Raw genomic sequence first — 16,173 nt, 5'->3', positions numbered from 1 at the left:
GTCAGTGACTTAAGTAAAGAATTCATGACAGGTTTATTCATAGCAGGGAACTAGCAATAAACTGTTAAAAAAGCTTTTTGCCTATGCAAGAGTGAACAGTATCTCTAGCAAAACAACAGCTGACCAAGGTTAAGAAGTATTACCAGTTCAGTAACCTCAGAGTGATTTTCTTAAAATAGCAGAATAGAAAAAGGAGAGCCACCTTGCCTTGTGGGCTTCACCAGCTCTCCTATTTTGTGTTTTGGCAGAATGATGGTACCAGTGAAAAAGACTCAAAACTGAAGTAAATCATAGAGATGCCCCTAGATCTCATACAACACATGTCTAAGGAATGATAAATTACAGCCCTTTGGAAAGGACCAGTGTATTGAAAAAAGTGACCTTGAATGCTGGTGATGACAGTCCACCCAGGAGTGACTACTCTTACCCAACAGTGAAAGCCAGTCTGCTGTAACCTTATCATCTTGAAATTCATGGTTCACTGCTGGAAAGAATTTGAAAAAGACAGAGCTGCAAACTTTAAAGCAGCTCCAAATCTATCCCCTGGCTCTAGGCTTTCTGAACACTTGCCTACTGTAACACACTAAAACACAGTTTTGGCGAGGGGAAACCTCACTGTTTCAAACAGGTCCTGCTTTCGGAATGAAGAGCATGAATGAATATATATAGAAAATTCCACAAGACCATCACAGATGTGTCCTAGTGTGTACAAAATGCACACTGACACACTAGACAGACTCCTTCCCACACCAAAAATGGTTTACTACTATGTAGAGAGTCCTACATTACAGATTTATTAGCATATGTACGAAACCAACATTCACATGAAAATATTTATTTTAAATACAGTAAAGTCTGCCTTATTAATTCTTTTTATCACTTTTCCTTTATCTACAGATGACAGCACAGACTTGAACATGAGGTACATGACTAAAAAGTTGAAAATTGTGGTAATATATGAGTATATTGCTGACTTGTGTAATGATAAAATGTTCTGACATAGTATAAAATGCAAATCATGTGTTATTGCCTTAAATTGTTCCAGTTCATTTATCTTGCTATGAGCATTCATTACAGCTAATTATTGCAACAGATTTTTATTATTCATAATTACTTTTTCACATTGTAATGATCATAAATTTTGAAAATTCCGGTCATCATCTGTCACCATTCATGCTTGTCAGGTCTTTTTTTGTACAGAACATTTTGCATACTCGTTATCATTAATACGTTTGTAGGCTGTTATTATTCAAATCTAGTAAGGATCTTTTAAAGGAAATGCAATACTGTTTCTTAAATACATCCTTTTAGACCTAATGACAGCCTGATGCTGATCCTAACTTAGAAAATGAAATGAAATGCCACTAATTAAATGTACAGTTTACTGCTTGCACTCACTCCGTCAGGCTCATGAATGCACCTACAGTTAGAGAGAAATTATTTCACTGTTATTATCACCCAGGCAGAAAGGCATTTTAAAGACCAATTTGTGAAATGAAAAGGTTGAAAACATAAAGCATTCCTTCCCAGCAAAAATGGAGAATGAGAGAAACAGCAAAAGAGAGAAAGAAAACTGCCTACACAGCTGTAAGCAACAAAATGCCCACAGAAGCAAGAAACACTCAATAACTTAAGCTCATCAATCTGCTCCCATTTTATGAGGTAGCTGTAGATGCCAGATAGCTGTTTCATCAGACAGAATAAACACAGAGATTTTATTGTGGGGACTGCCGCTGTTCTGCAGTTGCACTTGGCTTGCTGCTTCTGATTAAGCCAAAATACAAAGACAGTACTTCCCTCAGAAGGGATTCTGATTTACTGTTTCCAGAACAGCAGATATTACTTGGTATTTTCATAAAAAGTCACAAAATGGTTTAGGTAACCCCAACTGGCAGATGAAGCAAGTTCACAGAAAGAAAAGAAATAACCCAACCAAAACCAGTACCATCTTGATTCACTGTGTCATTCAGCACCATCAGAAGTTCTGGATTCATTGGTTCCTTATTAAGTGATGCAAAGCGCAGTAATGATGGCACCATGCTATCACATACTGCAGTCAATAGAGAAAAGGAAAGAATACACTACATATCAGAAACAAGAGGGCTCTTTTATTAATGTTGTCAAGTCTCTGAGGAAGTTACTGTGGATTGAAGCTCACTAAATATACTTACTATTTAGTGACAGACAAAAGACGGCAATTATGAATTTCACATTTTCATTGAGTTTGTGCATAAAATATGACATCAGCACAGTTACAGTAAATCTCTCAAAACCATTTGGACAGAACACAGTTTGGCAACTTTAAAAGAAAATAACTGCACATGTGTTGATAAAACTATTGTAGCTCTGACACAAAAAGCAGAAGATAAGAAGGTTACCAGTCATGGTTGACTAAATAAAGCCTTCAACAGAACTTGACATTTGATGATCCAACCTGAAAGGTTATGGAACACATTCCAGGCTGATTAAATGGGTCAGAGCTTTTCCTATGGACCATAGCCAGCAGGTTAAAGTCAATTGTGTCCCCTCCAATTGGCAACTGATTAATGGAGATGTCTCCCCAGGGCACTAAATTGGGACCTTTACTCTTTCTACTAATGATTAATGACCTGGTATACGATGCAGCAATAAAGACTAAGCACGTGATGCTTCCCTCGTGCAGTTTTCTAAATCACTGCATCGGAGGTCTCAAACTTCAGGAAAAAGGTAATATAAACAGTTGGGTATGATTTTAAGAGTTACTAACCATTAAGAACAGTACCCTCTGTTCTTAGCTGAGCAATACAAATGCAGAATGATTCCACCCAGTTACTTGCCTTACACAATAAAGTTGAGATCAGTATCTGGACTTTTTCATCACAGTTCTAGGAGAAATATGTTAGAACAGTATGCAAATATAATTAGGAATACATGAAAATATTCCTAGGTATTTTTTCCTATTAAAAAATTAAGCTTGAAAAAAATCAAATCTCTATCAGCAAATATCTTAAGACATCTTTAAGGAGAAGTTCCATCACTTAAAGATGCTGTGGTCCACATCAGGACCACTTTTTGAAAATTCATATACTGTCATTTGGTCACACTTCAGAAGATGAACCTATAGATATAAAAACCTTTCCATTACAGTTAAGGAAAGAGAGCTGAAGATAGCCAGCTTATATGTTGCAAATGGAAACCAGCATCAGTGCTTTAGAAGAAAATCAATTATTTGTTAAATTAATAAGAAGACAGAAGAATCTGATTTGCACAATTATCTGAAAGTAGTTTTTTACACTGGTTCTTCACTAATTTTGTTCATAGCTAACCACATCTTCATTTGTCATGATTCAAGCAAAATGTACCTTTATTCCCATAAGCTCCCTTCAAACTTCTAGACAGCTTTTAAAGCTATATTCAGGGAGGTGGGATGGGTGGGTGGTGAGTGTCTTTTTCATTACTAGAAACAGAATTTGACTGAGCTATTTCAAATAAAGCAAGATATATTGAGAAAAGCTTCAGACGAAATCAGTCTGAGGTTCAAAGGACATCAGATTTAACTATGTTCATCAGTTTGGGGAGAGATCAGAGGATGAGCTTATGGCTGACCCTGAGCTGAGCTAATGTCCCCACTTTTTTGAGCACATCAAAATGAAATCACCACAGATAAAATATGTGGGAAACCTCATCAGAAGAAAGAAAAGGGGAAAGATTACATGGAAAAACAAATCATGGTATGTTTTTCAAAATGAGATGTGACTCTGAAAGGAAGTACTTAGGTAAAAAAACCAAAAAAGCAAACATTAAGATTGGAAAAGATTAATGGATAGGTCTACATAGGGTTGTGAACAGTGAATGATTATCAGAAGATTCTATGTCTAATGAGGAATATATGGGATAGGATCTCAGATTTATGTTAATTGATATATTTATCAATGGAGAATATAAAGAAACATCAAATCGCTGATGATAATGTCTGAATTAATTTGATGAGTGAGGAAATGTAAAGACTGAAAAGACATGGTCACTGTTGCAATTACGTCTTACAAGTTCGCTGGAAATGCCATATTGCATTTGAAACTTTTTCTAAATGATGTGTCTAGTTCACACAAGTAATAATTTGAAAAATCCTTGCAGTCAGGTGGTTAGATTAGATGCTGACAGCTGCCCTTCACGGCATCACAGTCTATGAATCTCTAAGTCTAGTATATTTATGTCTTCCTATTTGTAGAGCTGTACTTGACAACAAAAGAAAAGTTTTGAGTTGGTGTCATGAGATGACTATGTGAAATAGTGAGAAGATAGAAACCTTGTCATTAGTAGGTTAAAGCTCAGAATTTTAATACAGTTATTTGACAAAATATAACAAGAAGGTAACACTGTATTAAACCATATAATAATTTGGTATGGTGCATTTCCTCTTCTTAGAAGCACAGAAACGTTGGTCAGAAGGGACCTATGTCAGCCCTTCGGCTCAGAGCAAGGCAACTTAAATGTCCCAAAGTGCAGCCTGCAGCTGTTGCCCCTGATTATCTCATCTGGTGCTACTTGAGAAGAGTACAACTTGTGTCAGCTCTGTGACTGCCTTTCAAACTGCTGTAAGCTCTCAGATCCCCCCTTAGCCTCCTTGCTACCCAGCCTTATCACTACTCAGGTACTTGTCAAACTCTAAAAACAATGCTGTCAAACACCACAGTGCATATACCATTGAAGAGGGACACTTTATTCTTTTTCTCAGAAGTGAAGAAAAGACTTAGTTTGCACCTTTCCTGTGCTAGGACATAGAACATTCCTTCTCAAAAACAAAAATGTACCCTTCCCAAGTTGCCATGGCAAACTTTTCTGGTTCCTTTGAAGCATGAGGCTACTCTAGGTTAAAATTATTTCTTGTTGTTTGCTTCCTGGTCTAAATACCCAGTAATCTGAGGACCTAAATATGCAAGAGTACAATATAAATTTATGTATGTGTAACATACATATTGAAGCTCTGAAAGGAAACATTTAGTAGCCTTGAAGGTTCTTTCAGACTGTCAGCAGCCCTCTTCAAGTTATTTCTTCTACCGTCTGTATCACACCCCATTTCAGAATGACAAAAGTGGGAAGATGTATGGCACAAAATGCACACTACAGAATTAAACCTAACTAATATCCTTTTTTTGTTGTCAAAGTACTGAAATTGAAAAGATAAATCTAGAATTTTCTTCAAACCAAGTCTAAAACTTCGGTGGGTATGTAACATTAACCTCCAAGCACCTTAGAAGATTTCTTGAAAGCTAGAAATTTAGGAATTGACAACTGGTACTGTAATCAGTGGCAGGAAACAAACAAAGAAATCAACCCAAAAACCACGCAGGGAGTGGTTCATCTCTTTCATTACTACTTTTGACTGATATACTATTTGAAACTAAGATAACTCATTTGAATGAACAGAGGTTTACATCTAATATGCATATTAAATGATGATGAACTGCATGGCAATTTTTTAGTATCTAGTCATAGCATCTGTCTTGAAGCCAGCTCTAAATTACTATTATTCCAAGTCATCCCATGTCTGGACTATTGGGAAGAACATGCAATCTAAGATACATATAGCCCAAATATTTAAAGTGTTATCGTCCAACATATTTGACGGCTCAGATAATGAATTAAAAGGTAATAAAGGCTGTGAGGCTCAAGTGAAAGCACAACACAAACATGGTGCTACAGTCTGAACTAGGACTTCTAAATGAAAATTAAATTAAACTTAAAACAAACATACAGTAACTCTTTTTTTCTGTAAGTTCATATAGAATAAGTTACTAGATCTTCCCATTTAAATAGGAATATTGTCCTTGTTTATCAGGTGCTGTTGGTTAGAGTAGTAGGAAAGTAACACACAGCTTCCATCAAATACCCAAGATAACCCTGAAAGATGACCATTACTAGTCTTTAAGATCCTGTATTGTTCATCTAATGATGTAAGCACATTTATTTTGCCAATGTTACAAGTTACGTACAGCATAAATGGATGTCAGTTCTAGCCCTGCTGCCAGTTTTCACCCATGATGTATGTTCTCTGATGTTAGTTTGCACTCACAATGACCAGGATTGGTAATAGCCTTCATTAAAAAACACCCAAGAAAATACATAGGTTGGCAAGCAAAGTGTGCAGGGTGCTGTGGACAAGTGAGACCTCGTAACCAAGAAACCAGGGCTGAAAGGAGGCCACCCCAAGATTATACACACAAATAAAGAAATGCAGACAGGACAGCATGATGGTGAATATGTTCACACTTTTCCTGGGAAATCAGCATGAGCGGAGCCCATCTGAAGTGCCTGTACGCTAATGCACACACAGCATGGGCAATGAACAGGAGGAATTGAAGATCTGCTTGGTATTGCAGGGCTACGATCTCTTTGGGATCACAGAGACGTGGTGGGATGGCTTACAACAGCTGGAGTGCTGCCATAGCTGGATACAGACACTTTAGGAAAAGTAGACCAGAACAGCAAGGGTGGGAAGTTGCCATTCATGTGACAGAGCACCAGGGATGCATGGCGCCCTGCCTAGGGATGAGTGATGAGCCAGCCCTGAGCTTATGGCTTGGGGTTAGACAGTGGACCAACCAGAGTGATGTTGTAATGAGTGCCTGCTACTGACTGTAAGTATATTAGCTGACTTAATACAAATTAGTAGCTCTTCTGACAGACCTTGCCCCATGTATATCTTTAGACCACATAACACCATTACTGTTTGGAGTCCCAGCCTCCTTTCAGAATAGTTAGGCATTAACACCTTGGCCATAGTGAAATGGTTCATTTTCTCAAGCAATCTAGTTTTTGTCTTGATGATAAATGAACCAATTGTTGAAATGTTACTTTCTGTTTGAGGAACAAAATTCTCATTTTCTGAACATGGACCAATAAATTTGAAATAGTCAGCAGACAAACCTAACTTTTGCTGATTGTTTAAGCAGACAATGAACAAGACAACCAGCAAAGCCCACCAAAAAGAAAGGCTGGAAGGTAAAAGGAGTTACATGCCAAAGATGATCAAACAGAAGCCTATAAAAAATGTTCACTGGGAAAGGAAAACTACATATTTATTTCTCAGGCTAGGTTAAACACATGGGGAGGTTTAATCTATAATGTTTATCCTTAATGTTAAGCTTATGACCAAATCTGGAGTCTGAGTCTTAACTGAGTCTATGTGCAGTGAGCATGTAATTAAATTAACTAGCCCCAGACACTCTAGTTTATCTAACCTCTTTGTGAGGTACTGGAAGGATGCATTATTCTGAATTTGTTCTACTTCACAATGGCACAATACACCTTTGAGTTTACGTATACTTGTTTGCCATTTAACAAGCTTTCAAATGTCACCTTAAGCACTAAACACCAAAAAAAAGGCAAATTATGATAATTAAGTTAAATTTGGGGCAATTGTTCTCAGCCTGTACTCACTTCGAAATTTGCTGTTTCTGCTGCAGACACGAACTACTTGTGTGCATAATTCTAACAATGATTCCAACAGAAGGTAATTTTTCTCACTACAATCCCTTCCTTACTCTAAAGAAAAAATAAAAAAAAGATAAAATGTGCATAGAGTTCTAAATATTTAGAGATAGATGAAAATGCGAATTGTTATTTCTAACCATTGACTTCATTGTCTGTCCCTAACTTCTCCCCAGCTGTGGCTAGCAATAGCTTACAGCATTTTTGCTTTCCACCTGAATTTCCCTTTTTCAAAGCAAACTGAAAATATAAATATAATTGTAGACAGTAAATATTGGTGTCTAACTCGAACAGCTGGAATTCAAGATTTTAATCTCCTTTTTGAAAGATGTTGCCCATGTACAGAAATATGTTTCATGTGGCTTTTACCCTCCTGCACAGTATATACACAGACTAAATAACTGAATTGACTAATTTCATGCAGGCAACACAACTTTTCTTGAAAACAGCCTGAAGAAAAATTTAGTCTTTATACGTTTTCAAGGAACATGAGATGTTACAGGTGCTCTGGAGAAACAATTGAAGAAGTTGTGACTAGATGCTTAGCCAAGTTAAATGAACACAAACAACGACTGTAAATGTGAGCAGGATGTCCAGAGGTTAACACAGCACTGCATCCTGAAGGCTCGAGAGACCATTCATTTATTATGGTAACCATTTTTTGTTAGTTGAGGTTGTGGACTCCATTCTCTAACCTGCTGACTCTAAACTGCTGAAAGCCACTTTGTTGGAGCCACGATGCCAGCTGATCCACTACCACCTCATTAAATCATCATCATATGACCAGCGTAGCAGTTCTAACAAAGCAGAGATGCTTCCAAATACATTATAAAGAAATGAAACATGAAAAGACATCTGCTTCCTCAGCCAGAGATACTTCATGTAAGAAACCTAGGTACTTGTATGGTGGTTTTCACTTGGTTCACAAAGATGTTAACATGCTGAACATTTTTTCTTATTACTATACCACATTCTGCTAGTTTCCATCAGGCATTGACATGGCATAGCTCCATCTATCATGCCTGATGACATGAAACTCCATGTGACACAATATGACTGGACAGTAGATCTGACAATGTTGCAAATACAGTGATCATGTGTTCAAACCAGTGAAGGCTTAGCACTAAAAGTTCAGGTGAACTTTAAGTTCAGATGCTTATCCAAAGCTTCTTGGAAGTTATAAAAATATGATTTGGGTTTCATGCTCTTTCTTCAGATCCCAAGTCAGCAAGATTTCTTTCAAATTATTGTCCTGGTTTCAGCTGGGATGGAGTTAATTTCCTTCTTAGTATCTTCTCCAAACTAGTAAAATTCTTACCCTGAAGTCATAGAATTTTCTTGTAAATTATTTCCGTGAAACAAAAATAGATTTGCACCTTCACCTATTTTATCCTCTTCTAAGCCATTTTTTTTCTTCCCTGATACACAGTTTGCTGATACGCTCCCTCTGAGCTCTGTGTCTTCAAGAGGTACAGTATTTTGTGCTCAGCCCAACCGCTGTACTCAGATCTTTGAGATCTGCCTGGACCAGGGATGCATAGTACAGATGTTGCTGCAACCGTCAACCTCTCAACGATTCAGAACTGTGTGTCACAACATTTTGACGAGCCAGAAATGGTCTGAGTAATTTCTCAGTTTCTGATTTAGATTTCTATCATCTTGCCCCTTCTAACTTCTTTTTGACGAGCCAGAAATGGTCTGAGTAATTTCTCAGTTTCTGATTTAGATTTCTATCATCTTGCCCCTTCTAACTTCTATCACTGATATTTCTCTACTGCCTCAGGCACACTACCTCTGTGTAGTAGGGAGGAGCAGGAACCAAACCCGGGACCCAAAATAAGTGGTGTGTTGTGTCAACACAGAATACAGAACTGCTTAGCAATTAATCTAAATGACTGTGTGTTTGTAAAGGGTAGCCAGACAAGTAACCCACAGAGAATGCACACAATATAATTCTGGTTCTGCCTACAGCAAAATGTCAGCTGCTCTAATTGTGGCACATCCCAGCAAATATTGAAGGTGAGATGATAAATACAGATCAGTTTGACATCAGCTGTCACAAGGAAAACAAATGAACTTACAATGATGGGAAAGGTGGAGAATACCAATAGCACAGACAAACTGAAAGGAAGTAACAGAATTAGATCTTGCCTAGTTTTTTTTTAATTGATGATTAGACAGAAATGCCATGTCTAAAGAAGGGTATATAAGGAACTCTAGAACAACTACAGCATAAGTTTATCGAGCCTAGAAACCTGTAAACAGAGTAAATATACTGCAGCATCTCTCCAGCATATGCCTACAACCTCCAACAGACAGTTAAATTATATGTCATGTAATTAAAATACATGGGGTCTGTGTTCCCAACCTTTGGTGTCATTTATAAAGCACCATTTCTTGGTGTTTCAGGCTTCGGCAGAAATATTGACTTCTTTGAGGTTATCCACTCCTGTCTGTGGACCATATTAACCTTACAGTTCTTCCAGCAGAACCACTCCTATGCCTCTGCTGGGAGCAAATCTGGCCAATTGCTCTGGCTTGAAGTTTACCTGGGAGAAAAGAGAGAGAGAGAGAGAGAGAGAGAGAAGGAGACAGGAAAAAGTGTTTTCAAAGCCCAATAAGTTCACTGCCAGATGACAGTGTGGATGCACAGACATCTGTGCCAGCACAGCTAAGAGCACCATTCATCACAGTATGATGAACAAGCAACTGAGAATGTTTCTACCTCTTGTGATTGTTGACAAAACCTTGACAACAGAGGGAATAGAGGGAAAGAGACTAAAGTCTGTTATTTTAAAATCTTTCCCTTACAGACCAGGAGATACCAGCTAACTCACAGAACAGAAGCTGTTGCAGGAATTGGAAGTGCCAGTGAAGGTGGCAGTTTCAAAAGCCAAGGGAATCATTAAAACAAAAGCTGCTGAAGTAATTCCTTACTGAAAATTGGAATGAGCACTTGCAACTGTGGATCCTTCTCATAGCAGTTGGTCTGGAACCACTTTTCTTACTTTTTATCGAACTTTCCAGCCCATCTTTACCCTGTCTGTTCCTTACATTGGTTGAATACTGCCTCAGTCATAAAACAGACACAAAGCAGGTACACTGCAGCACTGAAGCTGTGCCTGCGTTCAGTCTGTAGTTTTCAATTTTTCATACAATAAGTGAGTACCCTTTCCTACTGAGATACTTTCAGTTATAAATGCCTCCATTGTAGAGGGTGCTCTGGAGGGAGCTGGTTCAGATAATGCAATGCTGAAAGGCAGGGGAACGTTTTTCCTAATTGGACTCTTGAGTTTGGAAAATCTTTCTTTACTGGCTGGAGGAAATACTTCAGACTGAATGTCAGGACAAGAGATGATATATAAGAAAGGGAGACAGAAGGAATGTAAGGTAGAGCCTAATTTATGACTCCTGAATAAATCTCTTTTGATTGATTGCATTCAGTCTGTTTCTATGTTCAGTTGAAACTCCCTTAAAGAGCAGCCCTGTCTCTTTCATTTGCAAAGATTTTAGAAATATGCCTCTCTGTCTTATCTTTGGTGTTCAAATGACTGTAAGCATTTTTCATGCTAAGAATACTGGTCCATATTAATTCCTGGTTTAATACTGTGGCTTTGTGCCAGAGATCATTTTGACCCATTATATATAACAAAAGGAGCACTGTAGAAGGAAAGAAGTTTTAAAGAGCATAATGAAGACTTGAGCATTAGCAAAAGATAAAAACCGTTGGGTAAAAAAAAAAAAACAACCAAAAACAACAAAACAGAAAGGAAGGTAAAAGACCTAGAGAGAATGAGAAGAGAACTGCATGACAATAGCCCCACTATTACAACAGTAAACAACCATTCTCTTTCATTTAAAACACTTAGCAAAAACCTGAGAAAGATAAGCTGACAAAGTTCAAGAAAGGGTGGAATTTCTCTTCTCTTACTAAAAATAATATGCACAAGATAGTAGAACTAACATCAGACATAAACTATTTGTTCCTTCTAACTCCTTAGTGTCTTTATATATGGGAGGTCTGTGTCAATTCCAAACTTAACTGGATACACTTTAACTAAGTCTAAGAAAATGACCCCAGAAGTCTCTATTTCTGTGACCACCATTGCCAGTCTTAGGAAAACTCAGAAGTCAGTTGGCACCTGCCTGAAAAACATCTAAATGACATATCCAAGTGTGCACATTTTCCTGGTGGTTTTTTTTTTTTTTTTTTTTTACATTCTGTACAAAGTAGTCAGGACAAGTTAACTTGGAAGAGAGAATGGCAGGAGCAAAGCACATGGAAAGAAATTAACTAGTGAATGGTACAGTGCAGAGGATAAGAAATAATACTTACTGAGTGTATTACTTGTATTAAAAGAATGAAGGGGTCCTTAAAGTGAGGATATTGTGTGTGAATCAATCAAATCATAATTCATATAGTTCAGTTGTACAACTCTTCATAACAAGATGTTGTAAAGGCCAAAAAGGTAAACAGGTTCAAAACAGGGTTATGCAAGTCATTGATTATTTTACATTTACTGGTGGTTATTAAATACAACCTTTGAAAAGCAATCGTCCAGACTGCTAGAAGTATACCATGGGATGATCACTCTATATTGATGACCACTATTGATCTAGATGGAGACAGTATATTGGGTTAACAACTCATATGTTGGAGTCTTCTTTCCTTTTGACTGTTTTATAATTTGATGATTAGTCTACTGTGAAGGGAAACGCTGACAGCAAACCCCTCACAATGAGCCAGAAAATCCTTCCAACATTTCTGCTTCTAGGTAAATGATCTAAACATTAGTAATACATATATGTACAGTATTACCTATAGTTGCAGGTATCTTTTAAAAAGAAGGCCAAACTACACCAGTTTAGGACCCTGAGCTTCCTACTGGGCAACACCATGAGGAAATATTCTAGTGAATTACAGGAAATATTCTAGTGAAAATTATGCAGACAGCCCAGATATATAGATCACAAAACTTCCCATTTAAAAACTAAGTTTAATTCTATGAGCCTTATGTGCTTTTCAGGTGAGTTCCTCTTTCATTTTGTTTTCTGACTGTGAATTTTGGATTCTTTTTTACATAATGTTCATTTTTCCAACCTTACTATCATTTTGCTCCTTTTCGTTGCTCCTAATCTTATTTTTTGTTCTGGCTACTGTCTGATACATGTTTAAAGTTCTTTCTGTTTTTTTTTTTAATAGTCTTTTGCAAAGGAATAACAATAATTAAAATCACTCTTGTCAAACATGGGAAGTTTTTAGTTTCCTCTTCATATGACAGCATTTCTGTCCAAAGCAATTTAGAGTAGGTGCTCCAGTGATATAATGCATAAAGACATTAAATGTAATGTATATATTGAATGCTTCTGTCTACTAATTTTATACAAATCCTGTTGCCTACATTTTTTTCTTTATTGAGACCTTGGTGAAATGACATTAAAATCAATATCTTCATTTGTCAACTACTTATTCAAACAAAATTTGTGTATTTAGTACAAGAACATAGCCAGTGAAAAATTTTTAGCAATACTGTGTCATACAATATTATTGTTATTCGGGTTCCATAGCTAACACACACCAGTGAACAACGCACATGGCTTTATTATTATTTTACTCTGACCAAAGACTGGCAAGAGATGCAAACTGAACACAATTATTAAAACTTTCTGTCAAAAATTAACTGCTAGTTAATGGAAATGGAGTAAAATGTTCATCCGTTTCAAGCCTAAAGTGAAGCCAAAAAGGAGGCTGGACATATGGCAGAAATTTAACTGTGCAGTGGGTCATAAATAATAAGCTGAATTACTTGGTTAAAGAAATCCTAAAGCAGCCCAAATTACGGTTCTCCATCTGGAAACCAAGAATGCAAGCTATACCTCAAGAGTGGTTAAAATGGCCTTTGGAAAGCAGTGATTCAAAGGAAGGTATATGGGTCATTGTAGATAGTTACATCAGCATAGCTGTCAGAGTAATCTGCAGCAAAGAAAGCTCATGTAACAATTATGAGCATAAACTGAAGAACATCAAGTAGGGAAAGTTTTACCTCTTGTGCAATTTAGTAGAGGAAACTACCTCTCTGTTGAATTTTGTGGTCCACATTTGAAGGATGTGGAAGACACCGGTCAGAAATGGACTGAGGAGCAGAGGTTGGGATGATGAACAGAAAAACAAGCATTTCATAATAGGATTTATGAAGTCAGTGTAGCAGGATAAGGAAAATAATGGCATTCTAGACTCATTCCTGAAAATACAGAAAGAAAATTTTGAGTATTTAGTATGCATGGTATTAGCCAAATTACATTGGTGTTAACTTGTCTGAAGCTACTGAAGAGTTCTGGGAATTAATTTTTTCCAATTCTTTTGATGCAGACAGAATTCAAAAACAGATATTTCACAAAGATGTAAGACTCTATCAAATTGTGCACTTTTTGGACTCTGAGCAATGAGCAGTCAGCAATGTAGTTATATGATCACTCACTAATGGACATGAGGATATCCTCAAGAGCTAAGATGTTGAGTGAATGCATGGTTTTTGTGTGCCATAGGTCAACAGAGAATGACACAGCAAAAAATAGGCAAAATAGATTTTTCCAAATAAGAGCTAAATAGAAAGTACAGAAGAACACAACCACTGCAGAATGTCTGGGTTGGTAATTCTGCTGTGCTACTGGTGAAGCAGTCACCCTATTGAGAAGAGATCTAGAAAATTCAAAACATCATTTAATCTTATTTTTTGCAAAAATCTGTGCAAGTCTAGAACAGCAAAATGAAGATGAAGTTGGGTATAAAGCGTAGTGATACTGTCTCTCATTAGCCTATTTGCTTCATGTAGGAACAGTGACAGCACCCAGAAAACTGTGGTTCATATTAGCTAACATTTGCAGTGAATCGACAGGTATCTAGATGCGACATGTGAAGCAGAGAAACCCAGTGCCAAACAGAGCACAAAAAGAATCAGCTAAATGCAGGCTTGAGAATAAAGAACCTAAAATTATATCCAAGTTGAAATTGCATGGCAGTTCTTCTGTAATGTCCTATAATAACATGCAAACAAATGCAGTACAAAAGGACCATTTTCAAAGTTGGTCTGCCTGCTATTTACTTCAATAGCACAGTAACTAAGGCAAGAAACCTTCACCCTTCCCTCATTATTGACCTAGAGCTGTCACTTGTCAGTATCCTTGTACTTCTATAATATGTTTTTAATGTCAACTCACCTAGCAGTATTCAGGAAATCAGTAAAAAAATAATCTTTTGCAGTGGACTTGTCACACTAAAGTGCTACTCTTAGAAATTAAAACTGAAGGTATGCCTAGCAACCCCTGGCTTGATTAAGCACCAAAGCATGTTCAGCATCAATGGGAACAGAGTGGAACTACAGACACTGAGAATAAAGAGTTCAAAGTTATATTTTATTTTTTTTAAAATGTGCTTACACATTCTTTTTTGCATATGTACACATATCACATGTATTTGTGCATCTTAGACATGCAGCTCTGACACAAATGTACTGTCTGACTAACTATGTATATTTCACAAGCTTCTGATGAAATGCTCTGAATCTGTAGTGCCATGACCAGTAGAATCATGGCTCTGTGAGTTTACTAACTAATAAAGGAGAAAAATGAATATACCTTATGCATTTAATATTTTGTCTTACCTCTTTCAAAATCAAAGCTTAACACTCCAGAAGAAGGTGCTGCAATCATCAGCAGTGTGCTATACTGACACTTGACATATGTACACTGATACTGAATCATCAGTAAACTCTGTGATGTTTTGGAATTTAATGTTTTAAAATGTTTCTTCTTGACATCACATTGCCTACAATAATCCATAAGCATTATTTCACATTTTTTCTAGACAACATAATACTGTTGTTTAAAGAACTCTACTCTCTGATGAAACACAAATACTTTGAAAAAAATTTGCATAGCAATGCTGCCCACACAGAAAGAAGATGAATTTGGGAAACTTTATTATCTTAGACAATCATGTTACCTCAAGACAAAGTTGGAATCCAAAGAACAGGAAGGAACGGAATGAATCCAGGAGAGTCATAACCAGACAATACTTCAAGAGATTTGCCTCTTGCTAATGGGGCAGCATCAATGTAAGTGAGGTTCCCTGGAAGAAAACTTTTGTTAGTAATTTAAGACCACACCTACTCACAGAAATAGCACTTATTGGCATTATGTAGGTTAAATTACAGAAATAGATTGACATCGATCAGTCTTCCTCTTGATTTTTTCTTGAGATTGAGTTCAAATTGTCTTTGAATCTCCCCCTGTGGCAGGAAACCGTGTGTCCACTGCACTAAGTAATGCAAAACAGGCCCATAGCTGTACTGTCTTAGGCTGTGATCCTGCCAGATTTCATAAGGCGAGTAATACCAGGCATTGAAGAGGAGGCCTCTTCAAAGCAAAACCAGATAGTGCAGGGGGTGGTGCTGGCGACTCAGTGATTGACATGCTTCATTTCAAGTCAGTGCTGAGCTAAAGACAAGCTGAGCTAAAAGCCTAACATGGTGCTAGGGGTACTGTCAAGAATCCTGTCTTTCAAATTTACTGTAAATCAAAATCTGTGGCTAGTCCTCCTCCCTAACGGTATTACTAAAAATCTGAGGACTGTCAGGACAGAGAAGGAACTAGTTACTGTCAAGAACAAAGGAGGACGTGTGCTTTTCCAGATTAGGGAGTGGA

General features: G+C 37.2%; 1 long non-coding RNA gene across 10 annotated transcripts in view; it reads right to left on the bottom strand.

Annotated features, from left to right (window-relative positions):
* Positions 1-16,173, bottom strand: part of LOC130141732 (uncharacterized) — an 85,179-nt gene that overhangs the window by 53,231 nt on the left and 15,775 nt on the right. For 9 of the 10 annotated variants that reach the window (XR_008819153.1, XR_008819157.1, XR_008819150.1 and 6 more), the window contains one exon: positions 15,473-15,598. The exons of the other annotated variant lie outside the window; for it this stretch is intronic. This is a non-coding gene — a long non-coding RNA (uncharacterized LOC130141732). The remainder of the gene's footprint in view (positions 1-15,472; positions 15,599-16,173) is intronic. 10 annotated transcript variants of the gene reach the window in all.

This window comes from Falco biarmicus, chromosome 1 (genome assembly GCF_023638135.1).
Source record: "Falco biarmicus isolate bFalBia1 chromosome 1, bFalBia1.pri, whole genome shotgun sequence".
In the NCBI taxonomy this organism is placed as follows: domain Eukaryota; kingdom Metazoa; phylum Chordata; class Aves; order Falconiformes; family Falconidae; genus Falco; species Falco biarmicus.
The sequence above is the reverse complement of the archived record's forward strand: the minus strand, read 5'-3'. Positions and strand labels throughout refer to the sequence as shown.